General features: G+C 34.5%; 1 protein-coding gene across 8 annotated transcripts in view; it reads left to right on the top strand.

Moving 5' to 3' along the window:
* The window catches only part of ZNF438 (zinc finger protein 438), a 172,917-nt gene that overhangs the window by 62,337 nt on the left and 92,639 nt on the right, over window positions 1-17,941 (top strand). For 4 of the 8 annotated variants that reach the window (XM_047867505.1, XM_047867507.1, XM_047867502.1 and 1 more), the window contains one exon: window positions 17,255-17,332. The gene's annotated coding sequence lies outside the window, so the exon portion shown is untranslated. Of the gene's footprint in view, window positions 1-977; window positions 1,079-11,607; window positions 11,773-17,254; window positions 17,333-17,941 lie in introns of all 8 variants that reach the window. The other 4 variants (XM_047867499.1, XM_047867506.1, XM_047867501.1 and 1 more) reach the window with 2 other exon arrangements.

Here is a 17,941-nt window from a genome sequence, read left to right as displayed (position 1 = left end):
ATTTTTAGTTAGGACTCTGTTGGATAAGGCAGTGATACAGTGCACACGTGGCATTTAGAAAGGCTAACGGCAGTTTTCTGGAACAGCATACTTTTATCATGTCATGAATTTTTGCTGGTGTGTGTGTGTGTGCATGCACGCGTGTTTATATAAAATGGCTTCTTTCCTTTTTCCCAGTCCCCCTCTGCTGTTGGTTTGTGTATTCACATAGCTGGCGGCTCCAGGACTCCATTTATCACAGGCAGTGGGAGGGGGTACAGAGATATGAAAGGGTTACTGTTCACATTTCCTGTGTAATTCCCTCTGATCTTACTGAGCTGTAGTTTCTTTCTTGATGTTAAACATTCCCAGGCTCCTATAACCTTCTAGCCTGCTTGCTCTGGCCAAGTTTGTCCCAGGTGATCATGTAGGCGAACCTCCTGTTTTTAAAGCTTAGAAATCTCTCCTTCCTTCGTGAGATGGGCTAAATGCTCATTCCTTTGCAATCCCAGAAGAAATCCCTGTGATTTAACGCAAGAACAGAGCATACCATATTAGTTTGAAAAATCAAATTCAGCAGCCAAGTTTGTTGTCAGATTAACTGTGTAGATTTTAAAATCTGATTCCTGATGTAGTATATTTCTAGTTAAATGAAAGCCCATGATCTATTAAAGATTGCATTTTTCCTTCTAAAAACACACTTGAAAAATGGGTTCTGGTTCTAAAAGAGTAAATTTGACTGTTACCATGTTACTTTTAGCTTGCCCGATTGCTAGATCATTTTAAATTGTCTCCAATATAAAGATGCTTAGCTGAAACTGTACCATTTCTGTCTCAATTCAATTCAGAAGGTTGTAGGGAGGGGTGCTGGTACTTGTTATTTTCTACTTTTTCTCTGGTTTTAAAAGTATATAGCAGCTCATTTTTATTCCACAATTTTTAAAATATACATTTTTGTGGTTGGCAAAAGTTTTTCTATTTTTGCCTTTTCCCTTTAGAAGAAAATGCCATGCTCCTGTGAAGCATAAGAATATGTCAGCAGCTGCTAAGAAATTGATAGGGGCAGGGTGTACCTGGGCCAGCACTGCCCTCATTGTAGGTAAGGAACATTTCTTTAGACACAGCTTTGGGTAAGTTTGCTTGTATTGCTTATAGCATATCTCTCTGTCTTCATTCAACAGCCTGGGAATCTTGGGGCTTGGGGACAGATACAAATGAAACAGTGTCTCTTTGAAGGAGTTTCTGGGATAATTAAAGCTTGCTGTTGTTTAGGTCAAAGTAAACTATTTGTGTTGCTTAAAACAGTGAGATAAAGTATTTTTTAAGCACCTTAACTATGTGTGATATGGTTTGACATGGAGGTAGGTAGATGAAATTTTAGATTGATTTGTTTGGATCTGCCTTAAAGAGCCAGCACAAATGTTTGATATGTTTCATTCACCTTTAGTTCCCCAGTGTCTGAAACAGAACTCACCATGCAGTAGGCTTGCAGTAATGGTTTGTTGAATGAGAGAAATAGATTGCCAAATTACTTTTGTATATTCTTAAATGTTTTATATATGCACGATCACATACATGTCTAATAATATTTCATTTACCCTTTCTATTAGTCTCTAATGATAGAGCCTGTTCGGAGTCCTTTGTTATTAAGCAGTTAATTCCCTCAAAGCATTTTGTGCCCAAGGCCATAAAAAGTGTACATCTTCTCGTCTAGCCATGACATTCCTATGTCATAGAAAAAAATGAGATTTAGTCATAAGTTACTTAAATTATAGGTAGTTTATGAACATTTCCTAAAACCAGTAAGCCCATTCACTATTCTCATAATGGAAAACGGCTTATATTTTCTCCTGAAGAATATCTATTCCTAAGACCGTCACAAAGCACTGAACAGTAATATTAATCATCAACAGATACTAATAGAATGTTAATAGAAACAGCATCGTGGCTGTATTGTGGGTTCTCTAAAGATGTGCACAGCCTTGGTCCTCCTACCTAAAGTCTTTCAGATGTTTCAATGAATAGAACACATACAGTAGTCAAGTTAAACAGCAATTTAAGATACATTAAATGTAGTTATGTGCTAAGTGAGAGTCTTGAACAAGAAGCATGCAGCTTAGTGGAAGGAGAAATCATTTTGACTTGAATTAGAGAGTGGTGAGAAGTTTCACTGAAGAAGCTTGAGTTGGGTATTAGATAAATGATTGGATTTTAGATACAAAAGAAGTGAGGCTAGGGGTGCCTGGGTGGCTCAGTCGGTTAAGTGACCGACTTTTGCACAGGTCATGATCTCATGGTTGGTGGGTTCGAGCCCTGTGTCAGGCTTAGTGCTCACAGCTCAGAGCCTGGAGCCTGCTTCAGATTCTGTGTCTCCCTTTCTCTCTGCCCCTTCCCCGCTCATGCTATCTCTCTCTCTCTCTCTCAAAAATAAATAAACATTAAAAAAAAAAAAAAAGAAGTGAGGCTACTTTACATTTATAAATATCCGTGATAGCTACCACACTTCTTGTCCCAACTGCAGTGAAGAAACAACAACCAAAGAGCTTAAGTATTATGATGGAGACTTTTCTCCATTGACAGTTTATTAACTCATTTTTTTAGTGAAGTGAAATTTCAGAATAGCTTCCACTGAGGACATACAACTCTGTTAGTTACCATAAGGATTCCTGTCGGTAGGAAGTCCTCCCAAATTATAATTTCGGTGGTTAGACAGCATACATATTGGAAAGTTATCATTCATGATTATACTTTGGTAATAAAGGCTCCATCCAGTCTCAATGGCAAGTTTAACAGAGTTCATTGCTGAATTATATCATGATTTGAAGTCTAACATATAAGGAAATAGATCCAAATTCACTGTTTTTTGTTGCACAGACATAGGTGGCTATAGTAACTCATAAAAATCTAACTTCACCACAATTTTTCATTAACCTCTTGAAGATTCTTCTATGATAATGCAGTTACTGTAGTAATATCACAAATTAATCCAATTTTTTGGTTTTGTAAAGCAAATTAAAGTATGCATAGAATTTACATTGAGACCCTTTGATTAGATTTACTTGTTACTACTTACTATTAAAAGCAAACACTTTAGTGCATTTAATTTTACAGCCCAACTTCTATCTCTAGTTTTATTCTTTTATTGCATAAACAGTCAAAGGAAAAACAACACAACAAAGAAATGAAACCAGTTTCTCTAACATAGTAAAGATAGAATCTTAAGACAGTCTGCTGACTTTACTTTTTAGTTTTTTGGCCATTAGCATATTTATGTGGTTCTGTGCATATTTCTGCATATCTCATTTGTTGCTGCCAGTGTGATAAAGAAGGGAATGATGAAGGGAAACTATAACCAGTGCTTATTTCCTACACTATATTTTTGCCTCAATCTAGTGTCTTTCAAGATATCACTAGGTGATCCGTGATTAAAGAGTTTGGTGGTTAGCTAATGTTATGAAAGGTGGGAGCATCTCAGTGCATATTGATATTTTATTTAACCCACTGTTTCCCAGATGTACTTGACTTTGGAAATGCCCACTGCTTGCCTGACCGCTTGCTTGTCTTTCTTTCCTCCCTCCTCCTTTCCTTTTAGCTTCCTTCATTTCTTTTCTTTCCTTTTTTAAGGATACTTATTAAAAATCTCCTATAGGACAAGTTTCAGGATCATTACTATAAAGTTTATACACACACTGTTTAGGTCTGTTGCTTACGTCCATTTTTTCTCTTCATCTCCACCTTTTCTAAAGCATAGGATGGGAGATAGAAGGAAAAAGAATAATTTTCAAGTCTTGCTAGCTATACTGATGTCATGTGTAGTGGGAAAGAGGCTGACACTCTTTTTGAAAACAAGATTTGAGATTTGTGTGAGGATTTCAAGAGTTCTTACTGTCTGCATCTTAGGTAGCTCTGAACAAACAGAATTTGCCCAAGCACAATAGAAGTCTTTGGGGAGAGGAGTAGGGTGGATTCAAGGTAAAATGGGGCTTTCACTTTTTACTATAAGTATTTATGTTTTGTTTGAATTTTTCCATTAATGTAAATTTCTTTTGTAATCTTAAAAACAAAGACTGAATTAAAAGATCTTACTAGTTGAGAAGAACTCTATAAAAGGATTACTTATTGCAAGCTTTTGTAAGGACTAGCCTCTTTGTTGTTTTCAAACTCGCTTTGTTTAAAAACATACCAGAAATTGTAAGCCATTTTTTTTCAGAAACAAGATTATATGAAGTAAGGTAAATTTGATAGATAAAATTAATATACCTTGTCCTTGCCACCACTGTATCTTGTACATATTTCAATTGTTGCTGTAACTCACTGTGCCATTATTCTCTACTTATGTGTTAAGTGAGGGACTGTGCTTAATTGTTTCAGCGCCTAACTATGCACCATGCCTAGTATTTAGTAAGCATTTGATAAATGTTTGTTGATACAGGTGTGTGTTGGAGAAGACTTAATTTCACAGTTATTTCTGGGAGAATGCATTAGTGATTGTCACTTTCAAATCTTAAGAAGACTATATTCCTTTGAAAACATTTTTAAGTTTATTCTAGTTTTGTATTTATATCTTTCCTCTGTCAGAAAGAATTTAAGATAGTATTTATTCATTAGGACACATAATATAAAATAAAGTTTTAAATAAATAAATAAAATAACAAAGTTGGAGGGCTTTGTTACTGCCCATGTGGAAAATTCAATATCAAGTGACAATGACCAAGACAGTATGTCGTTGGCATAATGATAAACATGCAGATTAATAAAGTGGAATTGAGAGATACTTATATTTTTGGTCCATCAATTGTTTTTTACAAAGGTGCTATTCTCTATTCATTTGCAATTGTTTATAATAGCTTTATTCATAATAGAAATGAGAAACAATCCAAATGTCCATCAACTAGTAAATGGGTAAACAAAACACGGTATGTCCATACATTAGAAAACTCTTCGGCAATTAAAAAAAATTAAAATGGTGATATGTACTATAATATGGATGAACCTCAAAAATACTATGCTAAGTGAAAGATGCCAAATTCCACTCGTATGAAATGTCTGTAATAGAGCCGATCAGAGGAGTTTGGGGGGTTGCAGCAGGGACTGACTTCACGTAGACTTAAGGGGATATTGAGAAGTGAAGGAAACGCTTTGAAATTAGATTGTAGTGATGATCGCACACATCTGTAATTTGACTAAAACATCATTGAACTGTACACTTTCAACAGGTGAATTTCGTGATATGGCAATTGTACCTCAGTATTGTAAAAATAAGAAAGGTGATAAAATGGGACCAATGTATCTCATAAGATCCCCTATATTTCCTTGAGGTGGATCACAAATTTTGCTCTAAATTTTCTAAAGAGACCATTCTAAGATGAGATGTGTTTACTAGTGTTCACAAGATCAAAATTTGTCAGCATTTTAGGAGAAACTACTAATTGTAATTCAAAGAAAACTATATGCTTTCATTCATAGAGTAGCATATTCAACTCTGACCTCAACAACATCCTTGTAGTGAATAACTGAATACTCTCTTTTCTATAATTGTTTCTTAAACCTCCCTTCAGTGTAGTCTAGTGGCTTAACATCAAAGGCGCTTTACTGAGTACAATAATGCTGGGTGAATAGGATGGAGAGCGATAAAAGGACAAAGCCAAGAATGCTGCTCTTTGGTGGTATGTCTTAATCCAGACATGCAGTTTTAGAATAATGAATGGGTGAACTAAATAGATATGTAGCAGCCCTGCAGAAGCTTTTTGTAAAAAACGGAGTAACAGTTAAGTTTAGCATTTTACTCTCAGGCAAGTACCTGGAGTGTAATTATTCTCAGGTATAGGTTAGATATGGGGCCATTTACTTTAATAGCTGGATTGGGAGTATGATTGGCATCCTCTTAGGAATGTTGGGGAGCCTGAGGAGGAAAAGTATCAGATTAGACTGTCCAGCATGTATGAATAGAGGTAGTCTGAAGAAATATGTGTTGATGGGTTATGATTCTCCCTTAGAAGTAATTTTGGCTGTTCTCCAGTACTTAGACCAAGGGATCATTCAGGTTCTGAAGACAGTATAACATGGCCGTAGGTATTAAACTTGGAATAGTGTGGTTTTCATTATAAATTTTCAAAAGTGATACATGTGTGTTATAAAAACATTCTAGCAATTCAATTCAAATATCAAGTATAGAATATGTAGAATAAAAAATTGAAGTCTTTCTTTTTTCTATACCCTTCTTTTTTTAATAAAATTTTTTTTAAGGTTTATTCATCTTTCAGAAAGAGAGAGACAGAGCATGAGGGGTTAAGGGGCAGAGAGAGAGGAAGACACAGAATCCAAAGCAAGCTCCAGGCTCTGAGCTGTCAGCACAGAACCTGATGTGGGGCTCAAACCCACGAACCATGAGATCATGACCTGAGCCGAAGTCGGACGCTTAACCGACTGAACCACCCAGGTGCCCCTTCTCTATACCCTTCTTAAATAATATTCTTATTAATGTATATTTAAATTATTTCCAGTTTTAGCTTTTACAGTGCTGTGGTAAACATGCTGGCACAGGGCACTCCTCCATTTAAATAAATATTTGAATGCACACACACACACACACACAATTGCGTGTACACACATTTATGTATATGTGTATATGTTCATATATATGTATATATTATCACTTTAGTAACAGCTATCACCTGTTCTATAACTCATATTTTATTTTAATACACCAGTATTTTTTACTTTATATTTTAAAATAATTTCTTTATACTACTACAAATGTTCAATTTTATATTTGTAATTCTGGTCTTGTTCCAGTCATGTGAAAGTATCTGAACAATCATTTGTTAAATTAACTAAAGGATAACTTGAGCCTGAGTCTTTTGGCTTTATTATGTAAGTACAATAGTTTATTTAGTAAGAAGAAAATGTTAATTGCAGTAACTTAGTTGAAGTTTCTTATGTTTGGAAAACACTTTTTTTCATTATTTTTTATTTTAGTGTTTATTGAGAGAGAGAGAGAGAGAGAGAGAGTGTGTGTAGGCATGTGAGTGGGGATAGGGCAGAGAGAGAGAGTCCTAAGCAGGTTCTGTACTGTCAGTGCAGAGATACAGGGCTTGATCTCACAAACCCATGGGATCATGACCTGAGTGGAAATCAAGCTTAACCAACTTGGCCACCCAGGTGCCCTGAAAAGTGTTTGTTTTATAATATCCTGAGAATGTTAGCCTTTTTATCTTTAAGAAATAATTTTACCTTATAATTAACTTTGCAAATTACTTCTGAATAATATCTTGATTTAGGCTTTTGCTTCCAGTTGGGTTGTAGAAGGTGGTGACAGGACATTGTGACCTCTGTAACAACTTAAATAAATCGCAAAAATCATTGTTGTAATGATCTGTTATTACATAATAAATTGCCCCAACACTTAGTGGTTTAAAACAACAATTGTTTTATATAGCTATGATTCTGTGGATTGGCAATTAAGGCAGATCTCAGCTGGCTGATTTTTCTGTTCTTTGTTGCATTGAATGACATCACTGTATAGTATTTAGCTGGTGGATGAATTGCTTTGCAGGATCCAAGATATTTTTACAGATATATATGGTGCCTGGGCGAAGGTGGAATTCTGGACTTGCTTGACCTTTCTAGCATGGTAGTCTTAAAGCAGCCAGACTTATAATATTTTGGCTGGGGGCTTGTACAGAGAATTTTCCAAGAGATAGGAAGTAGAAAGACCAGTATCTTAAGGCCTAAAACTGGACACTGGCACCACATCTCTTCTATATTCTGTTGATCAAAGAAATCCCAGTGTCCTCTCAGTTTCAGTGAGAGGGTTTATAGTCACCACCTCTCAATGGAAGAAGTATCAGAGAATTTGTGACCATTTTAAATTTATCACCATCTACCCTCTACCCACAAATTATTTACATTCCTTCTACTTTGAAAATATATTCAATCCTTACCAAAAATGCAAAATTGTTACCTTACTGTGGCTGTAGCCTCAAGCTTAAGGTCCAGGATATTGTCATTTAAATCAGGTCCCAGATGTAGCTCCTTAGATGTAGTTCTTTGCAAGAGACAAGTTATTTACTCAACAAATAACGAGAGGCAGACATAGAGTAACTGTGGTAAGCATTCCATTCAAAAATGGGGAAACAGGAGGCATGTAACCTTCACTGGTCCATAGTAATTTTGAAATTCTGATGTTGACAGTTTCTTTAGTAGAGCCATTCTTAATCCTTGAAAATGATTATCCATGACTTCCGGCCTTACCTATAAATTCTGTCATTTTTATTTTTCTATAAGAAATGGTTCATGTTTATAATTGGTGGTCTTTCCAGCCTTGCTTCCTGTTTGTAGAAGTGTGAGAGTCTAAAAGTGTATTTTCATTTTGTACTCTCTCTCCTGCTTTCAATCTAATTTCACATAATTCTTTTAAAATCATTATAAGGCATTGATGTGTCAAATTATAATCCACACCTTTGGAAGCCACACCCACATTTGTTTTTAAGATAGGCTTTTTTTCTTTTTTTTTTTTTTAAATTTTTTTTTTTTCAACGTTTATTTTTATTTTTGGGACAGAGAGAGACAGAGCATGAACGGGGGAGGGGCAGAGAGAGGGAGACACAGAATCGGAAACAGGCTCCAGGCTCTGAACCATCAGCCCAGAGCCCGACGCGGGGCTCGAACTCACAGACCGCGAGATCGTGACCTGGCTGAAGTCGGACGCTTAACCGACTGCGCCACCCAGGCGCCCCAAGATAGGCTTTTTTTCTACTTGAGACTGAGAGTCCATGTGTTACAAAACATAAAATTCTTAGAAGCTTTTCTATTTGAAAGAGCCCAAAAGGCATACTTCCAAGATTTCTAGAGGCCTTTTATCTAGAAAAGATAGTCTAAGAAGCACATTCTTAAGAGTTTTAGAACTGAATTAGATACAACTTTAAATTATTTTCCACTTCTGCAGTATTTTTAGAGTCATACTGTAATTGTTATCCTGAAACCATGCTTTACTGGTAGGAAACCCTAGACTTCATAGACTAGGGTAGGAAACCCTAGACTCTGAAGCTATTTCTTTTCAGTCTGGAGAGAATGGGGATGATTATTCTTTTGAAAGGGCAAGACCTGGCTCCTTTATCTTTCCTCTAAATTCTGCTTGAAAATGAAACAATTCTTTTGTTAGCTCATCTCTGTCTATGTATACGTTAGTACACACAGCTAAAAGAGACTAATACTTTGAATCTTCTGCCTAGAAATCTCCTTACCCAAATCTACCACTTTATTGGGTATATTTTCTCTTTTCTATGTTATGCAAGTAAGTGTTGCATACCACTGTGTAAGAGGGGTTGTAATTTCCTTCTGTTAACGTGTTCACTAATGTACTTCAAGCTTTTATTAACAGTCTTCTTGAGGCTCTTCCAGCTTTTGCTTCCCACCTGGTCCCAAAACCAATGCCACATGTTTTAAGATTTTTATTATGGGACCCCACTTCCCTGCACCAGAATCTGTTATGGTTCTCTGTTTCCATACCAAATTATCTAAAAATTTATAATCTTAAAACAATAACCATTTTGTTGTACTTCATATTTGTGGGTAATGAACAGGGAAGGCTCAGCTGGTGGTTATTCTTCACTGTGTAGCATCAGCTGAGGTTAGTTGGTGGGCATTCAGCTGTAATGTGGGCTGGTTTGGAGGGTCCAAGACAGCTTTATGGTATTTTGACAAGGATCACTCAAAAGTTAGTTTTAGCTAGATCTTTGAACCAGAGTGCCTGCACTTGGATTCTCCAGTATGACAGTCTTACCATAGTTAGACTATGATGACAATAGCACAAAAGACGGGAAGGAAGAAACAGATATATCCTGCTGTAAAATTCTTATACATGAAGTGGTACAGCATTATTATAAGTTAAATTGTGATATGTTAGGGGCACCTGGGTGGCTCAGTCGGTTGAGTGTCCAACTTCAGCTCAGGTTATGATTTCACAGTTCATGAGTTCGAGCTCTACATCGAGCTCTGTGCTAATAGCTCAGAGCCTGCTTAGGATTCTGTGTCTCCTCCTCTCTCTCTACACCTTCCCCACTTGTGCGCTCACTCTCTCTCTCTCTCTCTCTCTCTCTCTCTCTTGCTCTCTCAAAAATAAATAAACATTTTTTAAAAATTGTGATATGTTAAAGGTCTATATTTTAAACACCAGAGCAACCATTATAATTCTAAAAGAAACAGGTATATCCAATAAGCCAAGAGTGGAGATAAAATGAAATGGTAATGATAAATGAAATGAAATAGTAATTCCAAACAAGGCAATAAAAAATGGGAAAAGGAAACACAGAACAGTTTGGGACAAACAGAAAATAAGATGATTAATTCAAATTCAACCATATAACATAATTACATTAAGTATAAATGATCTGACTACTGTACAGGCAGAGATCATCAGGCTAGATAAAAAAGCAAGACCTACTAACTGCATACTTTCTACAAGAAACCCTCTTCAAATATGAACTCACAGATTAAAAGAATTGAAAAAGATATACCATGACAACACTAATATTAAGAAAACTGGACTTCCTGTATTAATATCCAACAAAATAGGCTTCAAATCAAGGAATATTACTAGTGATACTGAGAGATATTTTCTGCTGATAGAACAAACTCATCAAAAGAATATCATAATTCTAAATGTCTTTGAGCCCAATAATGGAGCTTCAAAATATGTGAAGCAAAAACTAACAGAAAAGAAAGGGTAAGTAGACGTGACTACAGTTATAGATAGTTTTGAACACTTCTCAGCAATTGATATAGGCAGAATATCAATTAAAATATACAAATCTGCAACAACACTTAATGAATTGGACTTCATTGACATTTATAGAGTGCTTCACTCAATAATAGAATGCACATTCTTTTCAAGTATGTGTGGAATTTTTATCAAGGTAAATCATTTGTCAGGTCATAAAACAAGATTTTAAAGAATTAAAATCATACAGAGTATGCTCTCTCACTATTACTGTATTGAATTAGAAATGAGTAAGTGTGGAATACCTAGAATTCTTCCCCAAAATATTTGGAAATGAAACAACATACCTTTAAATAAACCATGGTTCGAAGAGAAATCACAAGGAAAATAAGAAAATATATTTGAACTAAATGAAGATGAAAGCACATCATGCCATATTCATGTAGCTTAAAGCGGTGCTTAGAGGAAAATCTATAGCTTTAAAATACTAACATTAGAAATGAAAGGCCTAAAATTTTCTGAGCTTTCACTTTAAGAAAATGGAAAAATAAAATCCAAAGTAAGTAGAAAGTAGAAAATAAGTAGAAATTGATAAAAGAGAAGTTTACAGACAAATAATAGAGAAAATTAATGAAACCAAAAGCTGTTTTTGCTATTTTTTAACAGATCAGGATAGTTGGCTTTCTTTTGTGGCAGTTCAGTGATTTTAGAATATTCCTAGATATATGAAGTTAAATTCATCAGTGTCTTAAGGTCTAGGTCCAGAAACTGGTGTCATGTCATAGTCACCACATTTTATTGGTCAAAGAAGTTACAGAAGTGACCCATATTCAAGGTGAGGGAAGGGCATATATGCCTATTTTTCAGTGGGGGGAGTTTTAAAATATTTGTGTTACTCTTAACCACAGCCATATTTATTGAAGATCTCAGAGAGTTGTGAAAGCAAAGACGACAAAATGAACTGAGATTTCAGAAATGGAAGAGCCCGTATGAGCTAAGAATACTGACAGTCATTTTTCCTAAGTGTATTTGCCCAAAATGGACACTGGCTAAAGATCAAGCTTGCTATGGAGGTAAGACTTTACTAGGGGAAAGAGAAACCATTGGTGTTTTGATGGTCATATAGTCTGGCATGATGAACTGGAAACCAGAGTCCTCAGACATACAGCTAGCTTCCCCCATGGGTTGTTAACTGAACCTTGGGGCAGGAAGGGAGGCTAGGAAGTTGAGGTGGAAATATACAGAGAAATTTTCTGTAATCTCATAGTGCTTAGGAGAGAGTCTACATGGGATGGTGGTGGGATGCAGTTGCTATAAACCACACAATTGATTTCATATTTGAGACATCCTATACCAGAGTAAACTGATCAAATTGAAGAGATCATCTCCTCACCCTACTGTCTAATATAGGAAAAGATGGGCCCTCACTGGGAAAAAATAATACCTACCACAGTTTTATGTTTCTTACATTCACGGTATTAAGAATACACTAAAAAGTTATATGACATGTGAAAAGTAAAAATCTATCAAACAGCCCAAGAAAGAAGAGAAAATAGAAGCAGATCCACCAATGGCACTGATAATAGGAGTTATCAAACAACAATTTTATCGTCGTATGAATATATAAAGGAAATAAAAGAAACAGCTAAATAGAGGAAAAGACAAAGAATGGCAACAGAATGGTGGGATCTAGAGCTAAAAAATGTAATCTGAAATTAAGATTTGAGTTTAATAGTAAAGTAAGCACAGTTAAAAAATAAACAACTGGAATTAGTAAACTGAAGGACAGTTCAATGGGAAAATGTACAAGGTGAAGCATGGGTGGGGGGAAAGAATGGAAAGAACAAAACAGGTTAAGAGACATATGGATTGAATCATTTCACCTAATCTACATATCATTGGAGTACTGGGAGGAAAGAAGAAGCAAAACCAATATTTGAAAAGATAGTGACCAAAGATTTTCCAAGCTGATGAAAGATAGCCATCCACAGATTCAAGAAATACAAAAAAAACTTAGTGAACTCCAAGCAATATTATATAAAGAAAACCATATGTAAGTATAACATAATGAAACTCAGGAAGAGCAGATATAAAGAGAAAATCTTAAAATAACCCAAGGAAAGAAACCATAGTAACTTGAAAGGAACAATGATAAGATTGATGGCAGATTGTTCTATAGAAATTATTAAAATCAGAGAACAATGGAATAACATCTTTAAAGTTTAAGTGCAGAAAGGAAAAATACTGCTAACCTGAAACTGTATGCCCAGCAAAGTGTTTTTTAAATGAAGACAAAGACAGTTTTAGACAAAAAGGTGGGAGACTTTATCACAGGTAGAACCATAGTACAGTAATACTAAAGGAAGGTATTCAGTCTGAAGAAAAATGATCCCAATTGGAACCATAGAACTTTAGGGAAAAAAATGAAAAGCATAAATATGTGAGTAAATATAAAAGATTTTTGCCTATTTAAAGCCATAATAACAATGTCTTTCAGGCTTAAAACATATGTAGAAATAAATTAAATGAAAACAGTAGAACAAATTGCAGATAGGTATAAATGGAGTTAAACCAATTATTGTCTTGTATAGGAAGTGGTAAAAGTCAAGTTTTGTAATTCAAGGAAGTATTTGTAATCTCTATGATAATTTCATGAGAAACTACAAAGATGTTTGAATAAAAAGCTAACAGAAACAATCCTAAAATTTATATGGAATCACAAAGGACCCTGAATAGCCAAAGTAATCTCTAAATAGAAAAAGCAAAGCTGAAGGTATCACAATTCCAGCCTTCAAGTTATATTATACAGCTGTAGTTATCAAAACCGTATGGTAATGGCACAAAAATAAACGCATTGATAAATGGAACAGAATAGAGAACCAAGAAATAAACCCATTATCTGGTCAATTAATCTTCGATAAAGAGGAAAGAATATCCAATGGGAAAAAGACAGTCTCTTCACCAAATTTTCAGAAAACTGGTCAGCTACATGTAAAAGGATTAAAGTGGATCATTTTCTTACACCATACAGAAAAATAAATTTGAAATAGGTTAAATACCTAAATGTGAGAATTAAAACCATAAAAATTCTAGAAGGGGGCATAGGCAGTTATATCTCCTTTGGCCGTAGAACATTTTTCTAGATATGCCTCCTAAAACAAGGGAAAGAAAAGCAAAAATAAACTATTAGGACCATAGCAAAATAAAAAGCTTCTGCACAGCAAAGGAAAGAATCATTAAAATTAAAAGACAGCCTACAGAAGTGGAGAAGATACTTGCAAATGACATAACCAATAAAGGGTTAATATCCAAAGTCTGTAAAGAACTGATACAACTCAACACCCAGAAAACAAATAATCCAGTTAAAAAATGGGCAGAAGACATGAACAGACACTTCTCCAAAGAAGACACCCAGGTGGCCAAGAGACACATGAAAATATGCTCAATATCACTTGTTATCAGAGAAACGCAAATCAAAACTACAGCGAGGTATCATCTCAACCCTGTCAGAATGGCTAAAATCAACAATATAGGAAATGGCATGTGTTGGTGAAGTTGTGGAGAAAAAGGAACCCTCCTGCACTGTTGGTGGGAATGCAGACTGGTGCAGATTCTGTGCAAAACTATATTGTACACCTGAATCTAATATAACACTGTGTGTTAACTATATTGGAATTTTAAAAAATGCTAACAAGAGATAAAATGCAGTAATAAAAATTTATTAATTGAAAGAAGAAAAAAGATTAGATGGAATGAATATAAAACCAATAAGGTATTTTAAATATCAGTATCTGATTACATATACATAGGTTTAGTCCTCCAACTAAAAGCCAAAAAGTTTTGAACTACATTTAAAAAAAAGACCCAACTATATCTAGTTTGCACAAGATATATTATATAGAAGAATATGGGAAGAAAAGTTACACTGTGCAAACACTAAAAGAAATCTGATATATTAATATCAGATAAAGTAGACTTTAAAGCAAGAAGTTTTATGGAAGATAAAGGGAGAATTTTATGATGATAAAAGGGTCAATTCAATAGGAAGACAGAATAGTTCTAAATTTGTATGTTCCTAACAATTTAACTCCAAAATATGTAAAGCTAAAATTCACAGGACAACAAGGAGAAATCATGATTTCACCATCCTATTTGGAGAATTTAATAACCTTCTTTGAACCACTAGATATAATAAGCAGATTTTTAAAAATCATAAAGGTTATAGGATGTTTAACAATACTGTTAACCAACTTGACCTATTGCTGTTATAGAATGTTATTCTCAACTCTTGCAGACTACAATACACTACAAGTGTACAAGAAACTTTTACCAAAATAGAACATATCCTGAGCTAAAAGGCGAATCTCAACAAATGTAAAAGGTTGAAATCATATATGTTCTACAGTGGAATTAAACTAGAAATAAAGATTTTTTTTTAATCTTCAGTTTGTTTGGAAAATAAACAGCATACATTTAAATAATCCAGTACTGGTCAAAGAAATACAACCACAATTAGTATCTAAGCTGTGAGAGAATGTTAAAGTGGTGCTTAGAATCTGTAGCTTTAAATGTTTATGCTTAAAAGGTTGAAAGCCAACCATCCATTTTTTCATTTCAAAAACCTAGAAAAAGAAGTTCAATTTCATTCAATAAACTGGAAGGAAGGAAATTACAAAGAAAGAAGGCATTCTATAGAGAAGACTGACAAAGATTAATAAAGTCAAAGTTGTTTCTTTGAAAATATTAATAAAATGTATAAGCCCCTACTAAGTAAAAAGGAGAAAGCTCAAATTAACAATATAGATATAAAAAGGAAACATTATTAGAGATCCAAGAAGTATCTAAAGGGTAAAATATTCTGAACATTATGTCAATGTGACAACTTACATGAAATGGACAAATTCCTTGAAAAATACAACTCACCAAAATGACACAAAAAAGTAAAAATTGTGAATAGTGCTATATCTTTTAAAGGCATTGACCCCATAATTAGAAATCTGCATCTCTAATAATGTTCTTTAACCTCATTAAGTCTCAGTATTAGGTCTTTGTTGAATGTTTTTAGAAAATTTAAAACTTCACTTTGGCTGACAGGTTCTACACTAAACTCATTTTCCATATAATTAAGGTTGATTTCCATTCAAAGGTTTACATACCTTTTGTTGGAGTTTTATACCATATATTCCTTCTTCCAACTTCTAAACCCTTTGAGAAGTAGACATGACGTAACTCAGTTTAGAATAAAAATGTCAACTTTATGTGGGTGGAAACTGGGTAAAAGAGTGTGTTTATATCTGCATGGAATCTTATCCCTATTCCAACTGGATTGACTTAACTTGCCCTGTTGAGTTTACCATGTAGATGACAGGAGAATGTATGTGGGTTTGGGCAGGCAAGTTCTAAGAGAAAGTGAGACTGGTGTCATATGTGGCCAGTCTTTTGCCCTGTCTCACCAAACAGATAAAGCAGAGAAAAAGAGAGTCAGAATGGTGTTTTGTTACCTGTCATCCTGAGTGAACCCCTACTCTTATGCTCTTTTTTTCCCAAGGAGTCAAACCTACCTTGTTCTCATGGAGCCATAGTTCTACTGCCGACCTGCTTCTAGTTCCTTATGTCATCTGGGTCCTGTGCTCTATTTTGAACAAGTTTTTGTAACTTTTGTCTTCCCCAGAACTCTTCTTTCCTATCCTCCCAAGAACTTTAAACCTGCCTTTTGTGGACACTGCCAGTTTTTGCACAGCCATCTCAAAAAAAGTATTGAATTCTTCCAATTCTAGATTTTTTTTCCAAATTTTAATTCTAGTACAATTAACATACGGTGTTCTATTAGTTTCTGGTTTGCACTATAATAGTGTTTCAACACTTTTATCCATTACTCAGTGCTCATCAAGATAAGTGTACTTTTAATTATAGTACATCTTGTGTATTCATCTATTGATGGATCTAATTCTAGAATTTAAAGGATAGTTGATATGTTCCTTTGCTCTCCACTGTCAATTCAGTGATTAGTGTGCTGCCTTTGTGTATCAGTTCTTTCCCTTCTAACTCTTACACTGCCACCTTTCTAATTCTTGGTATTGGTTCACTTCTGTCCCTCTTGGGACACTTACTATATCTTTCTTGATATGGAGTTGTTTGTGTTTGTCTCCTCTTGTGGTTTGTGGGTTTTTTGATGACAGAAACTCTCTCTTATGCAATTTCATCTTTCCCTGTTCTCCATGATATTAGTACTGAATAGGGCTTGATTATTGGCTATATTAAAGAATTTGGTGTCAATCAATCTTGAATATCTAATAATATATTTTTCAGAATTTTGAGGAGATTGACATAAAAATATATGAAGGAAATGTATTATATCTCCTATTTTAGAAGTCTTTGGGCATAGCTTAAGATTTTTATCTTAGGTTCTTAAATTATACATAGTATAAGTAATGTCAGTTTTATAGGACTTCATATAACTCTATTATAGTCTTTAAGGTGTAATCATGTAATTGGCTTCTATAAGCTACCTATCAATTCTTTCAATTTCATTACTTCCATTACGTTTTTTTTCAGATAAAGATGAATGCCGTGTCTCATCCAACACTGAAAATTTGAAGTTTAGAAGACATTTACTAAGTCAAATCACCTCAAGTAAGTCTGATCTTATCCATTTTAACACAGCTTAAGATTGATTTAACATCTAAAGAATTAAGTCCAGTATCTGTGACACTTTGAACTCTCAAATTTCTCAGAATATCTTAGAGTTGCCTTGTATATTGAATTACTGGTCTTGGAAAATAGTGGAAAGATTATTTCTTTGTAAATTTCATGTGCTTCCTAAAATTGTAATGTTTCAACTCGTGGTATCATTTTAAAAGTGAGATTAACACCTCAAAATGTTCCTTTATTTTTCATTAAGTCTAGTCATTAGGTCTTGACTAAATGTCAAGCGTAATGTTTTCAAAAGGTTTTTTTTCCCACTAAACTATGTTTTTCAGTTTTTTTAAGATTTTGTATGGCTTTTCTAAATGATTTATATATTCGTGATCATCGAAGGGAGATATTTAGTAATGAACTAGTGCTTAAACCTTAAATGTTTATTCAAAAACTTAGCTTTAAAAGTCATCTTGACCAATGTCAACTAATATAATTATCTCCTGATGGTCTTCTGTCGTCATTCACTCTTCCTCCATCCTGTATTCCACTGCCAGATAGATCTGCATATAAAACTCCAATACTTTTAAAACACTTTAATGGCTC

This window comes from Prionailurus viverrinus, chromosome B4, assembly GCF_022837055.1.
Source record: "Prionailurus viverrinus isolate Anna chromosome B4, UM_Priviv_1.0, whole genome shotgun sequence".
Classification (NCBI taxonomy): domain Eukaryota; kingdom Metazoa; phylum Chordata; class Mammalia; order Carnivora; family Felidae; genus Prionailurus; species Prionailurus viverrinus.
Note: the sequence above shows the minus strand (reverse complement) of the source record. Positions and strands in the feature narration are given on the sequence as shown.